Genomic DNA, 14,565 nt, shown 5'->3' with positions numbered 1-14,565 from the left:
GGAATTTTCCAAGCTGTTTAAAGGCACAGTCAACTTAGTGTATGTAAACTTCTGACCCACTGGAATTGTGATACATTAAATTATAAGTGAAATAATCTGTCTGTAAACAATTGTTTGAAAAACTACTTGTGTCATGCACAAAGTAGATGTCCTACCCGACTTGCCAAAACTATAGTTTGTTAACAAGACATTTGTGGAGTGGTTGAAAAACACGTTTTAATGACTCCAACCTAAATGTATGTAAACTTCCGACATCAACTGTATATATGAGCTAACTTTAACCCTTTCCTGGGTAGCTTATATAAAACTGAACTCATCATTATAATAGGCTGTATTTCTAATAATTCTATTTCTGATTTTTTTTGCAAATAATGTTCAGCAGATGCCTTATCTGGTTGAGGTCAGCTGCAGCAGGGTGCTCTATTCTTCGTGACACTTCTGCATAGCTGTCTTGCTGGACTGTTGGTCTCTTCTGATTAGGGTGTTTTCCTGTTAGCATGGGGGGTAGTGAGGTAGGGGGGTGCTGTCCACTATGGAAGGGGCCCGATGTTGTAGGATGGAGCTGGCCTCTCTGGATGGGGCCTGGTGGTTTAGGGTCAAGTTGGGCTCTCTGGAAGGGGCCCGTTGGTGCAGGGTGGTGTTGGCCACTCTGGATGAGGCCCGATGGTGTAGGGTGGAGCTGGCCTCTCTGGATGTGGCCCGGTGGTGTAGAGTGGTGCTGGTCTCTCTGGGTGGCTGGTGGTCATGATCTTGGAGGATGTATGGCAGAGTTCCTTTTATTTTGGTTTTTGCTTTGTCCCAGAGCAGTTTCTTTCAGTGTCCTAGAAAAGACCTTGACACCCTGTTTGTTCAAATGTACTAGGTCATACATCAGCTGGGGGTGAATATCACAGTGGTGGTTCTTTAGGTAAACATTGTCCAAGAGAGCTCAGCTTTGTTGCTCTGGATAATGTGGAATGACACATCTCCACGTGGCAACAGGGCGGACATAGTGATTTTGGCTGCCACTTGCTGCATTGCAGGAGCTACATGTCCTCTCATTGCCATCAAATCATAGTTAAATCATGTCAAATGCAAGAGTCATGGATTTACATAGGCCTACAATACTATTTGGTCTGTAATGTGAAAATACATTTTAGATGGTTTGTTGTGTGCGATCAATTACATTAAGGTTGGATACACTATGCTTTTGTGATAATTTAATGATTATTTGAGTGCCTCAATTTTGGCCCACCTACATTTTTGCAGGCCCTGCCATCAATAGATTTCTGCCTACACCACTGGTTGACAGAGTGACCTTCAGATGCCTGGCCTTAGGCACCAAGAGAATGAGAGAGAGAGAGAGAGAGAGAGAGAGAGAGAGAGAGAGAGAGAGAGAGAGAGAGAGAGAGAGAGAGAGATGGGCTACTACATTACACACCTGTCCTGTCCAGTTCCTGCCTTTTATGCTGCTCCAGTAAAAATATGACACTTCTAGTTTTTCAAGCTTTGGACAAGTAGCCTAGGCTAGATATATGCTAACCTACTTTGCTGTACCATATTTTATTGCCAAACATAGTGTCCATACATAACTCGCGAATTTAACGATGTTTGATGGTTAACATGATATGGCCATGTTTACACATGGATAGCCTAGTCTACAATTTAAATCGCATGACAAGCACGCGCGGTAGATTAGATAGAAACAGGCTGGTGGTGGTGAGCATATAGTCAGTGCGCTCGAGCCTGTTTCAGCGGAGGAGTCCACAGGCCTTGGTCATTCACTATCATTCACTATCACTTTTAAATCTCAGAGCTGTCAAAGGTTTCCTAGCAACAAGGCAGCGGATAGTTCAACCGAGAAAAACCCAAGGGGTATTTGGGATAAACCCCTGTCTCACCAGTGTCCTGACCACATCAGCCTAGTCTTGGACACATTTATGAGTCTTGGGCTCATAAATCTGACCTATAACATATTGCCGGGTATAAATATGCACTTCTCGCATTTAATAACCATCCAAACCATGTATACAGTAAGATTCTCCTGATGTTGCACACCACACGAGCTACGCACATCATATGACTGTTCTATGGCCCTGTCCCCTCAGCGGTTCCGTTTCGTAGACAATCTGTTTTCTCCCATTTGATATCCGTTTCTGTTGCATTTGTGGTGAGCAGTTGAAACGAGGGCTGGTTACCAAGTTAGTCTGCGGTTTTACAGTCAGTTGTCCTGGACACTTGAGATGGTTACATTGCATTAGCTAAATTGTCATATTCAAACCCCGCCTCTTGATATGGTCACATGCATTCGGTCATGTGGTATACAGCGCCATCAAGTGATGGAATTGTTGTATTAGAAGGCCTAGTAGGTTATGGGGCCTCGCCGTTATATTTTATTATTTATAGGCTAGTCTATTGGCCCAATCGAGAAATGGGTGGCAAGACCTCTCTGGCCTGTTGCAACCTCTACAACCACTGTGATTATTATTTGACTCTGCTGGTCATCTATGGTTCCTCTCTAGGTTTCTTCCTAGTTTTCTGCCTTCCTGGGGAGGTTTTCCTAGCCCCTGTGCATTGCTTGCTGTTTGGGGTTTTAAGCTAAGTTTCTGTATAGCACTTTGTGACGTCTGCTGATGTAAAAAGAGCTTTATAAAAAACATTTGATTGATTGATTGATGATCCCAGTTTGTGCTCTTGATTTGATTTGATTTTTTATTTGATTTGACCATTTAAAATACATACAAATTTTAAACCAGGCAGATACATATACCAAAATTGCAGATCATTATATACACATAAAAAGTCAAGACTTGTTTCCATTGTGGTCCTCTAGCCTACTCCATTGTCATTGTGAAGCTAAACATTTACTCATGTTGGCATGACAATTCCATAAAGAGAGCAGAAACAGACTGGCAACCAGGCTAAGAAATGGGGCCTATCGAAATTGGTAAGCCTCTGAGTCCAATACAACATTCACAGCAGTGAGTGTTTAAATAGTAAGGCCTATGCTAATTACCGGTTTATTTTGTCTCCAAAATAATGTCAACCGATAAACTACCTATTTAGCCTATGTGTACCCGGCCAAACTGAGCAATCGGGGGAGAAGGGCCTTGGTCAGGGAGGTGACCAAGAATCCGATGGTCACTCTGACAGAGCTCCAAAGTTCCTCTGTGGAGATGGGAGAACCTTCCAGAAGGACAACCATTTTTATATTTTACATTTAAGTTATTTAGCAGACGCTCTTATCCAGAGCGACTTACAAATTGGTGCATTCAACTTATGATAGCCAGTGGGACAACCACCCAACTCTGGGAGAACTCCATTGTGTCCTCCTCCCAGAGTGCAAAGAGCCTTGGCGTGACCCTGGACAACACCCTGTCGTTCTCTGCTAACATCAAAACGGTGACCCGATCCTGCAGGTTCATGCTCTACAACATTTGCAGAGTACGACCCTACCTTACACAGAAAGCGGCACAGGTCCTAATCCAGGCCCTTGTCATCTCCCGTCTGGATTACTGCAACTCGCTGTTGGCTGGGCTCCCTGCCTGTGCCATTAAACGTCTACAACTTATCCAGAACGCCGCAGCCCGTCTGGTGTTCGACTTTCCCAAGTTCTCTCATGTCACCCCGCTCCTCCGCACACTCCACTGGCTTCCAGTTGAGGCTTGCATCTACTACAAGACCATGGTGCTTGCCTACGGAGCTGTGAGGGGAACGGCACCTCCTTACCTTCAGGTTCTGATCAGACCCTACACCCAAACGAGGGCACTACGTTCATCCACCTCTGGCCTGATAGCTCCCCTACCTCTACAGAAGCACAGTTCCCGCTCAGCCCAGTCAAAGCTATTTGCTGCTCTGGCACCCCAATGGTGGAACAAGCTCCCCCATGATGCCAGGACAGCGGAGTCACTGACCACCTTCCGGAGACACTTGAAACCCTACCTCTTTAAGGAATACCTGGAATAGTATAAAGTAATCATTCTACCCCCCCATAAAAAGAAAAAGAAAAAAAGTGGTTGTCCCACTTGCTATCATAAGTTGAATGCACCAATTTGTAAGTTGCTCTGGATAAGAGCGTCTGCTAAATGATGGAAATGGAAATGGAAATGGAGAAAACCAGGCACCGCTCTTCACCTGGCCATTACCATCCCTATGGTGAAGCATGGTGGTGGCAGCATCATGCTGTGGGGATGTTTTTCAGAGAGATCCTTGATGAAAACCTGCTCCAGAGCGCTCAGGACCTCAGACTGGGGCAAAGGTTCACCTTCTAACAGGATAACGACCCTAAGCACACAGCCAATACAATGCAGGAGTGGCTTCGGGACAAGTCTCTGAATGTCCTTGAGTGGCCCAGTCAGAGCCTGGACTTGAACCCGATCGAACATCTCTGGAGAGACCTGAAAATAGCTGTGCAGCGACGCTCCCCATCCAACCTGACAGAGCTTGAAAGGATCTGCAGAGAAGAATGGGAGAAACCCCCCAAATACAGGTGTGCCAATCTTGTAGCGTCATACCCAAGAAGCCTCGAGGCTGTAATTGCTTCCAAAGGTGCTTCAACAAAGTACTAAGTAAACGGATATTTCAGTTGTTGTTTTTTTATACATTTGCAAAAATGTCTAAAAACCTGTTTTTGCTTTGTCATTATGGGATATTGTGTGTAGATTGATAAGGGAAAACCCCCAATTTAATCCATTTTAGAATAAGGCTGTAACGTAACAAAATGTGGAAAAAGTCAAGGGGTCTGAATACTTTTCGAATGCACTGTAGCTGGAACTGGCTAGCTAGCTAGATTATTTATAGCTTCAAATAATAATATTTTTCCCTGCAGTGGATCCTAACTGCCTATGGACAGACCCCAGCCAATGTAAGTTAGTCTTTTATATCATTTAGCTAGCTAGTTCCTGAACATTGACCCCTTATTCTTCATCTTGTGTGGAATTGTTTTACTGACTCTCTGTCTCTGCATTATCCACAGGGTAAATCTCTGCATTATCCACAGGGTAAATGTCAACTTGTGAGTCTGAAAATGGAAACAGAAGGTTAAGGAATCTGCATTGTAAGTATCAATTTGATGTTCATGAACATTTGTCACGACCTGATTAGGTCGGGCTACCTGATTTGGTCGGGGTGCATTGTAGCTTTACCCTAACCCTTTTCCTAACCTTAGATCTAATTCTTCTGACCTGCCACATGAATTCGCCTAACCTGGCACAATAAAAAAAAAAATGTTTTTATTTTTATTTATTTATTTTTTATTGGGGGGGGGGTAGAAGGATTACTTTTATACTATTCCAGGTATTCCTTAAAGAGGTAGGGTTTCAAGTGCGTACGGCCCAGTACATCACAGGGGCAAAGCTCCCTGCCATCCAGGACCTCTATACCAGGCGGTGTCAGAGGAAGGCCCTCAAAATTGTCAAAGACTCCAGTCACCCTAGTCATAGACTGTTCTCTCTGCTACCGCACGGCAAGCGGTACCGGAGTGCCAAGTCTAGGTCCAAAAGACTTCTCAACAGCTTCTACCCCCAAGCCATAAGACTCCTGAACAGCTAATCATGGCTACCCGGACTATTTGCACTGCCCCCCACCCCATACTTTTTACGCTGCTGCTACTCTAAGTATTTATGCATAGTCACTTTAACTCTACCCACATGTACATATTACCTCAACTACCTCAACTAGCCGGTGCCCCCGCACATTGACTATGCAACGGTACCCCCCTGTATATATAGCCTCCCTACTGTCACTTTATTCTATTGTATATATAGCCTCCCTACTGTCACTTTATTTTTACTTCTGCTCTTTTTTTCTCAACACTTTTTTGTTGTTGTTTTATTCTTACTTTTTTTGTTTAAAATAAATGCACTGTTGGTTAAGGGCTGTAAGTAAGCATTTCACTGTAATGTCTGCACCTGTTGTATTCGGCGCATGTGACCAATAAAATTTGATTTGATTTGATTTGATTTGAAGTGTCTCTGGAAGGTGGTCAGTGACTCCGCTGTCCTGGCGTCATGGGGGAGCTTGTTCCACCATTAGGATGCCAGAGAAGTGAATCGTTTTGACTGGGCTGAGCGGGAACTGTGCTTCTGTAGAGGTAGGGGGGCTAACAGGCCAGAGGTGGATGAACGTAGTGTCCTCGTTTGGGTGTAGGGTCTGATCAGAGCCTGAAGGTAAGGAGGTGCCGTTCCCCACACAGCTCCATAGGCAAGCACCATGGTTTTGTAGTAGATGCAAGCTTCAACTGGAAGCCAGTGGAGTGTGCGGAGGAGCGGGGTGACATGAGAGAACTTGGGAAGGTTGAACACCAGACGGGCTGCAGCGTCCTACCTGGGCACATACCTGGTGCCAGCGATGAAACTCAGCGATGAGGCCTGGGTCCAGGATGTCCCTAGCGGGGACCCAGCACCTCTCCTCCGGCCCATAACCCTCCTGGTCAACCAGGTACTGGCATCCCCTGCCCCGAGGTCGAACTTTCAGGAGACGCCTCAATGTGTACGCCTGTTGGCCGTCGATGAGTAGGGGGAGAGGGGTGGGCCAGGACACAGGAGACAAAGGGCTGTGAGACATGGGTTTGATCCTAGACACATGAAAAGTAGGGTGTATACGGAGGGTACGTGCAACAGAAGATGAACAGCAGAGGGGCTAATGATCTTGAGATGGGGAAAGGGCCGATAAACTGGGGGGAAAGTTTGCGGGACTCCACTTGGAGGGGCAGATCTCAGGTGGGAGACGATACCGGGGAGCCGGGGTTCGGTGGAGGTCGTCAATACCTGGAGGTGGTCTTGAGAAGAGCCGACCGGGCTCTCCTCCAGGTACAACGACAGCGGCGGACAAACATTTGGGCCGAGGGTATGCCGACCTCTTCCTCTTGCACCAGGAAGAGCGGGGGCTGATAACCCAGGGAACACTCAAAGGGCGAAAGACCCGCGGCAGATCAGGGAAGAGTGCTGAGGGCATGTTCGACCCACACTAGTTGCTGGCTCCAGGTGGTGGGGTTGGCGGAGACCAGGCAGCGCAGAGTCGTCTCCAGGTCTTGGTTGGCTCGCTCCGACTGGCCGTTGGACTGAGGGTCTAAACCGGAGGACAGGCTGGCCGACAACCCAATGAGTGTGCAGAACGCCTTCCAGAACGGGGATGAGAACTGAGGACACTGGTCGGAGACCATGTCCACTGGGAGTCCATGGATCCGGAAGACGTGCTGCATCATGAGCTGGGCCGTCTCTTTGGTGAAGCGTAGCTTGGGGAGAGGATGAAGTGGGCGGCTTTGGAAAACCGGTCCACAACTGTCAGATGGGGGAAGACCCGTGACAAAGTCCAGGGATATGTGAGACCAGGGACGATGAGTAACAGGCAGCGGTTGGAGGAGACCAGGCGGAGCTTGCGGAGGAGGTTTGTTCTGTGCACAGATCGTGCAGGCGGCGACGAACGCGGAGACGTCAGGAAGCATGGTAGGCCACCAAAAGCATTGTTGCACAAAGGCCAGGGTTCGATGGGAGCCCAGGTGGCAGGCAAGCCTGGAGGAGTGGGCCCACTCCAGGACCGAGGAGCGGACAGCGTCAGGAACTAACATCCGGTTATCTGGGCCCTCCCCTGGGGTTCGGCTGGGAACGCTGCGCCTCCCGGACCTACTTCCCTATTTCTCAACTGAGTGCCGTCGCCAAGCACGAGGTGGGAAGGATGGTCTCGGATTCCAGGGGTGTAGCTGTGGGGCTATAGCGGCGTGACAGCACTTCTGGCTTGACATTCTTGGATCCTGGTCGGTATGAGAGGGAGAAGTTGAACCAGGTGAAAAGCAGGGCCCACCTAGCTTGCCTGGAATTGGCAGTGCGGAGATATTCCAAGTTCTTGTGGTCTGTCCACACAATGAACGGATGTTCCGCCCCCTTCAGCCAGTGCCTCCACTCCTCCAACGCCATCTTCACCGCGAGAATCTCACGATTCCCCACATCGTAATTCCTCTCTGTGGTGTTGAGGCGATGGGAGAAGAAGGCGCAGGGATGTAACTTGAGGTCCAGGGCCGAACGCTGGAACAGGACCGCCCCCACTACAACATCCGAAGCATCGGCCTCCACCACGAACTGGCGGGACGGGTCAGGATGAACCAAGATGGGAGCAGTGGTGAAATTATGTTTGAGGTCCCGGAACGCCCGGTCAGCAGCTGGGGACCATGTGAATGGAGCCTTGGGAGAGGTGAGTGCAGACAGGGGGGAAGCCAGGGTGCTGTAACCCTGGATAAAGTGGCGATAAAAGTTGGCGAATCCCAGGAAATGTTGCAGGTGCACTCTGGACGTAGGCTGGGACCAATACACCGCCGCTCTCACCTTCCCGGGATCTATCTGTACACTCCATGCTGCGATGATGTAGCCCAGGAAGGGGATGGTGGAGCAATGGAATTCGCATTTCTCTGCTTTCACAAAAAGCTGGTTCTCCAGGAGGCGTTGGAGGACCTGTCAGACGTGGAGCACATGTTCTTGGGCGGAGCGGGAGAAGACGAAGATGTCGTCGAGGTAGACGAAGAAGAACCGGTTCAACATGTTGTGGAGAACATCATTAACCAGGGCCTGGAACACAGCTTGAGCATTGGTAAGGCCAAATGGCATGACCAGATACTCGTTGTGACCGCTGGCCGTGTTGAAGGCAGTCTTCCACTCGTCCCCCTCCCATATCCGCACCATGTGGTAGGCGTTCCGTAGGTCCACGTTGGTCCCCTGGAGTGGCCGAGGAAATGAGTGGTAGCGGGTAGCAGTTCTTCACCGTGATGTCGTTGAGGCCCCGGTAGTCGATGCACGGGAGCAGGGTTTTGTCATTCTTCTCCACAAAGAAGAACTCTGCGCCGGCGGGGGAGGCAGAAGGAGAGATTAACCCGGCAGCTAGGGAGTCCTCAATGTAGGTCTCCATAGGCTTGGTCTCCGGACCCGATAGCGAGTATAGTCATCCCCGGGGCTGAGTGGTGCCTGGGAGAAGGTCGATTCTGTAGGGTCGGTGCAGCAGAAGTGAAGTGGCCCGGGCCTTACTGAACACCTCCCGTAGGTCCTGGTACTCCGCAGGAATAGCGGAGAGATCCGAGGCAATTCCGAGCCCCCAGGAGACATCCCGGGGCAGGCAGCGCTGACTTCAGGCAATGAGCATGGCAGAACAGGCTCCAGCCCATGATGACACCAGTAGACCAGTCAATAAAGGGGTTGTGTCACTGGAGCCAACCCAATACCACAGGAACCCGAGGAGACTTAATTAGCAGGAATTGGATCGTCTCTTTGTGGTTCCCTGATACTTGTAGGTTGATGGGGGTGGTATTGTGTGTGACCCGGCCTATAGAACGCCCGTCCAGCACTCTAACGTCCATGGGAATGGAGAGGGGCTGAGTGGGGATGCCCAGCTCGGACGCCAGGGTATCGTCCATAATGCTCTCATTGGCCCCAGAGTCGATGAGTACCTAGAGAGATTTCCACTGGTTCCCCCACAGCAAGATGGCATGAAAAGGGGTGCATGAATATGAATTCGGAGGACAGAAATTATTAAATATTAAAGCATAAGACCTATCACTAAAAGCTTCAGTCATACAAAAGTTATACTTAAATCCAAACTGGTTCTCTAGCAAATTAGTAAGATTGTCTCACCCCATGTTCAATAAAGGCCTTTTTCCCTTTATTCAGATTACAACCTCTCACTTTCAGTTATTTGAAAAGGAAATCATCTCCCAAATATCACTATTTCTAAAACAAGCCATAGAAAGTTGGTTGTAATTTCAATTTAATCCTCCAGAAACGACAGAACAAATAATGCAATAAATATTGTGGATGAACTCAAATATACTAACTGATAAAAAACATACTTTTTTTGAATAAAAAAAAAGAAAAAGTATAATCTTCGTAAATGATATCATAGGTAGGACTGGTGGAGTTATGTCGCACATGCAGTTAACAAAAACATATGGAAATTTCTGCTCTACCCAAAATGACAACCAAATAATTGCAGCAGTACCACGAAAATGGAAGAGGAAAGTGAAAGGGGGGAAAAGTAAGGAACTTGTCTGTCGGCCCTGCATTAAAGAACATAATTGGTTGAAGACAATTGTGATAAATAAAAAAGTATACGAGTTTCATTTAAGGACCAACGGATTGACAGCCATCCCATACAGATTGCAAAATAGTTGGGAAGAGATTTTTGACGTACCGATTCCATGGCATAGTGTTTATGAACTGATACGCAAAACGATGCCGGATTCAAAACTTTGAATTTTTCAATTTAAATTGTTATACAAAATTATTGCTACCAATATAATGTTATTTACAGTTGGAGTCGGAAGTTAACATACAACTTAGCCAAATACATTTAAACTCAGTTTTTCACAATTCCTGACATTTAATCCTAGTAAAAATTCCCTGTCTTAGGTCAGTTAGGATCACCACTTTATTTTAAGAATGTGAAATGTCAGAATAATAGTAGAGAGAATTATTTATTTCAGCTTTTATTTATTTCATCACATTCCCAGTGGGTCAGAAGTTTACATACACTCAATTAGTATTTGGTATCATTGCCTTTAAATTATTTAGCTTGGGTCAAACGTTTCGAGTAGCCTTCCACAAGCTTCCCACAATAAGTTGGGTGAATTTTGGCCCATTCCTCCTGACAGAGCTGGTGTAACTGAGTCAGGTTTGTAGGCCTCCTTGCTCGCACACGCTTTTTCAGTTCTGCCAACACTTTTTCTATAGGATTGAGGTCAGGGCTTTGTGATGGCCACTCCAATACCTTGACTTTGTTGTCCTTAAGCCATTTTGGCACAACTTTGGAAGTATGCTTGGGATCATTGTCCATTTGGAAGACCCATTTGCGACCAAGCTTGAACTTCCTGACTGATGTCTTGAGATGTTGCTTCAATATAGCCACATAATTTTCCTTCCTCATGAAGCCATTTATTTTGTGAAGTGCACCAGTCCCTCCTGCAGCAAAGCGCCCCCACACATGATGCTGCCATCCCCATGCATTACGGTTGGGATGGTGTTCTTCGGCTTGCAAGCAACCCCCTTTTTCCTCCAAACATAACGATGGTCATTATGGCCAAACAGTTCTATTTTTGTTTCATCAGACCAGAGGACATTTCTCCAAAAAGTACGATCTTTGTCCCCATGTGCAGTTGCAAACCGTAGTCTGGCTTTTTTATGGTGGTTTAGGAGCAGTGGCTTCTTGTTTGCTGAGCGGCCTTTCAGGTTATGTCGATATAGGACTAGTTTTACTGTGGATATACAGTTGAAGTCTGAAGTTTACATACACTTAGGTTGGAGTCATTAAAACTCATTTTTCAACCACTCCACAAATGTCTTGTTAACAAACTATAGTTTTGGCAAGTCGGGTAGGACATCTACTTTGTGCATGACACAAGTAGTTTTTCAAACAATTGTTTACAGACAGATTATTTCACTTATGATTCACTATATCACAATTCCAGTGGGTCAGAAATTTACATACACTAAGTTGACTGTGCCTTTAAACAGCTTGGAAAATTCCAGAAAATGATGTCATGGCTTTAGAAGCTTCTGATAGGCTAATTTACATAATTTGAGTCAATTGGAGGTGTACCTGTGGATGTATTTCAAGGCCTACCTTCAAACTCAGTGCCTCTTTGCTTGACATCATGGGAAAACCAAAATAAATCAGCCAAGACCTCAGAAAAAGAATTGTAGACCTCCACAAGTCTGGTTCATCCTTGGGAGCAATTTCCAAACACCTGAAGGTACCGCGTTCATCTGTACAAACAATAGTACGCAAGTATAAACACCATGGGACCACGCAGCCATCATACCGCTCAGGAAGGAGACGCGTTCTGTCTCCTAGTGATGAACGTACTTTGGTGCGAAAAGTGCAAATCAATTCCAGAACATCAGCAAAGGACCTTGTGAAAATGCTGGAGGAAGATAATTACATTGATGGAAGTTACAATCTATCTGCAATATTAAAGCTGATCTACCCAAACAAAAATATTTAAAAAATGTGTTTAAATATTAAATAAATTAAAACATTTTTAAAAAGGGGAGAGGAAAAGTTATCCTTATGGCCCACCAGAGTACTCGCTCCTACCGGTGAGCCTGGTCTTTTAGTGGACATGTGGACACAAAATGACCAGTAGTCCCGCAATACAGGCAACACTTTGTGTGAAGCCTGTATTGCCGTTCGGCTGGAGACTGCCTAGCTCTGCCTAGTTGCATCGGCTCGGGAAGAGGTGGATCGGCAGAGTTCGGAGACTCTCGGTGGAACTCGAGTTGCCTCTGGGTTCTCTTGGCAATGGAGCCAACGGGGACTTCCGGGATGCCTAGGAGGCGAGTTGGAATCGGACTTCCTCTCCTTCCTACGTTTGCGTAGTCGCCCATCGATCCGAATGGTCAAGGCGATGAGCGAGTCGAGATCCATCGGTAGTTCCTGGGCTGCAAGCTCGTTCTTTACTTCCTCCGATACTCCGTGCTGGAACGTGTCGAACAGCGCTTCCGGGTTCCAGACACACTCAGCTGCCAACGTGCGGAAATCCACTGCATAGTCTGCCACACTGCCGGATTCTTGCCGAAGCTGGAGTAACTTCCGGGCAGCCTCTCTCCCGGATAATGGAGCATCGAAAACCTTTTTTTTCCTCCAGCATGAACTCCTCCAGACTGAAGCATATGGCCGACTGTTGTTCCCACACTGCCGTAGCCCAGGCGAGAGCCCTCCCAGACATCAGCGTGATGAGTTGCGCTATCTTAGAGCGGTCCGAGGAGAAGGAGGAGGGCTGCAGCTCGATGATGAGTGAACACTGAGCGAGAAATGCCTGACAGGTTCCCGAATCTCCAGCGAAGTGTTCCGGGGGAGGTAAGCAGGGTTCTCGGGAAACCGGGTTTGCCGGGGAGGCCGCACTGCTAACAGCCGGGTTACTGAGGAGCTGGGAGGTTACCGTCGTTGTAGGCTGCCTAACAGACAACCCGCGTAATTGCTCCAGCAATGTGTTAAACGCTCTGTCATGGCGTTCGGCCAAGGTCTGGAACCCTTCCATGAGACCACGAAGCAGCTCCTCATGCCTTCCAATGGTGGCTCCTAGGGAGGCATTGCGGAGCTGGTCCGAGTCTGCTGGGTCAGTCATGGCCAGTTCGTACTATCACGTTTCAGGAGAAGACCTAGATGCAGACCTTGTCGAAGTAACAGAAGTTTATTACAAAAACAGGGGGCAGGCAAACGACAGGTCAAGGGCAGGCAGAGGTCAGTAATCCAGATCAGTCCAAAAGGTACAGAATGGCAGGCAGTCTCAGAGTCAGGGCAGGCTGGGGTCAATAATCCAGGGTGGTGTGACAAGATGCAGAACGGCATGCAGGTTCAGGGTCAGAGCAGGCAGAATGGTCAAAATCTGGAAAACTAGAAAACAGGAACTTGAGAAAGACAGGAGCAAGGGGGGAAAAGCTGGTAGGCTTAACGAAACAAAACGAACTGGCAACAGACAGAGAACACAGGTATAAATACACTGTGGATAATTGGGAAGGTGGGCTACACCTGGAGGGGGGTGGAGACAATCACAAAGACAGGTGAAACAAATCATGGTCATCTATGAACGTTTGAACATCTTGAAGAACAATCTGGCTTTAATGGCTATGTACTCTTATAATCTCCACCTGGCACAGCCAGAAGAGGACTGGTCACCCCTCATAGCCTGGTTCCTCTCTAGGTTTCTTCCTAGGTTTCCTGCCTTTCTAGGGAGTTTTCCTTAGCCACCGTGTTTCTATGTCTGAGTTGCTTGCTGTTTGGGGTTTTAGGCTGGGTTTCTGTATAGCACTTTGTGACATCTCTTGATGTAAAAAGGCCTTTATAAATGTATTTGATTGATTGATTGATTGATTGCTCACCCAGTAGATCATGCACTTATCTACTTATCTTTACATACGAGTTAGCTTATTTGTACATTTTGTAGTGATGAAGTGTTGATTTTTAGAAGTAAAGTGTTTAAACTTGATTTAATTGTTAAACTATTATTCAAAATGAACTAGTGTCAATGTTGATTAATCAGATGTCACAATCATGCAATAAAGAGGGGTTCTGTCTCTAATGTGTCTGTGTTTGTGTTGTATTCTCAAATGAACATTTATTTGTCTAGTTTTATTTGATTGTCACAGTATATAAGCTATCTGATTCCCTTTAGCAGCTTATCATATGGCATGCATAACCAATGCATATACAGTGGGGAGAACAAGTATTTGATACACTGCCGATTTTGCAGGTTTTCCTACTTACAAAGCATGTAGAGGTCTGTAATTTTTATCATAGGTACACTTCAACTGTGAGAGACGGAATCTAAAACAAAAATCCAGAAAATCACATTGTATGATTTTTAAGTAATTAATTTGCATTTTATTGCATGACATAAGTATTTGATACATCAGAAAAGCAGAACTTAATATTTGGTACAGAAACCTTTGTTTGCAATTACAGAGATCATACGTTTCCTGTAGGTCTTGACCAGGTTTGCACACACTGCAGCAGGGATTTTGGCCCACTCCTCCATACAGACCTTCTCCAGAACCTTCAGTTTTCGGGGCTGTCGCTGGGCAATACGGACTTTCAGCTCCATCCAAAGAT

The 14,565-nt window shown here is 46.7% G+C and overlaps 1 protein-coding gene across 1 annotated transcript in view; it reads right to left on the bottom strand.

The window, feature by feature from the left end:
- Positions 1–2,245, bottom strand: part of klhl32 (kelch-like family member 32) — a 54,684-nt gene extending 52,439 nt beyond the window's left edge. The window contains exon 1 of the mRNA XM_041853369.2: positions 2,054–2,245. The gene's annotated coding sequence lies outside the window, so the exon portion shown is untranslated. The remainder of the gene's footprint in view (positions 1–2,053) is intronic.
- Between the last annotated feature and the right edge of the window lie 12,320 nt (positions 2,246–14,565).

This window comes from Coregonus clupeaformis, unplaced genomic scaffold (assembly GCF_020615455.1).
Source record: "Coregonus clupeaformis isolate EN_2021a unplaced genomic scaffold, ASM2061545v1 scaf0419, whole genome shotgun sequence".
Lineage (NCBI taxonomy): Eukaryota > Metazoa > Chordata > Actinopteri > Salmoniformes > Salmonidae > Coregonus > Coregonus clupeaformis.
This window is presented reverse-complemented; position numbering and strand designations above follow the sequence as displayed.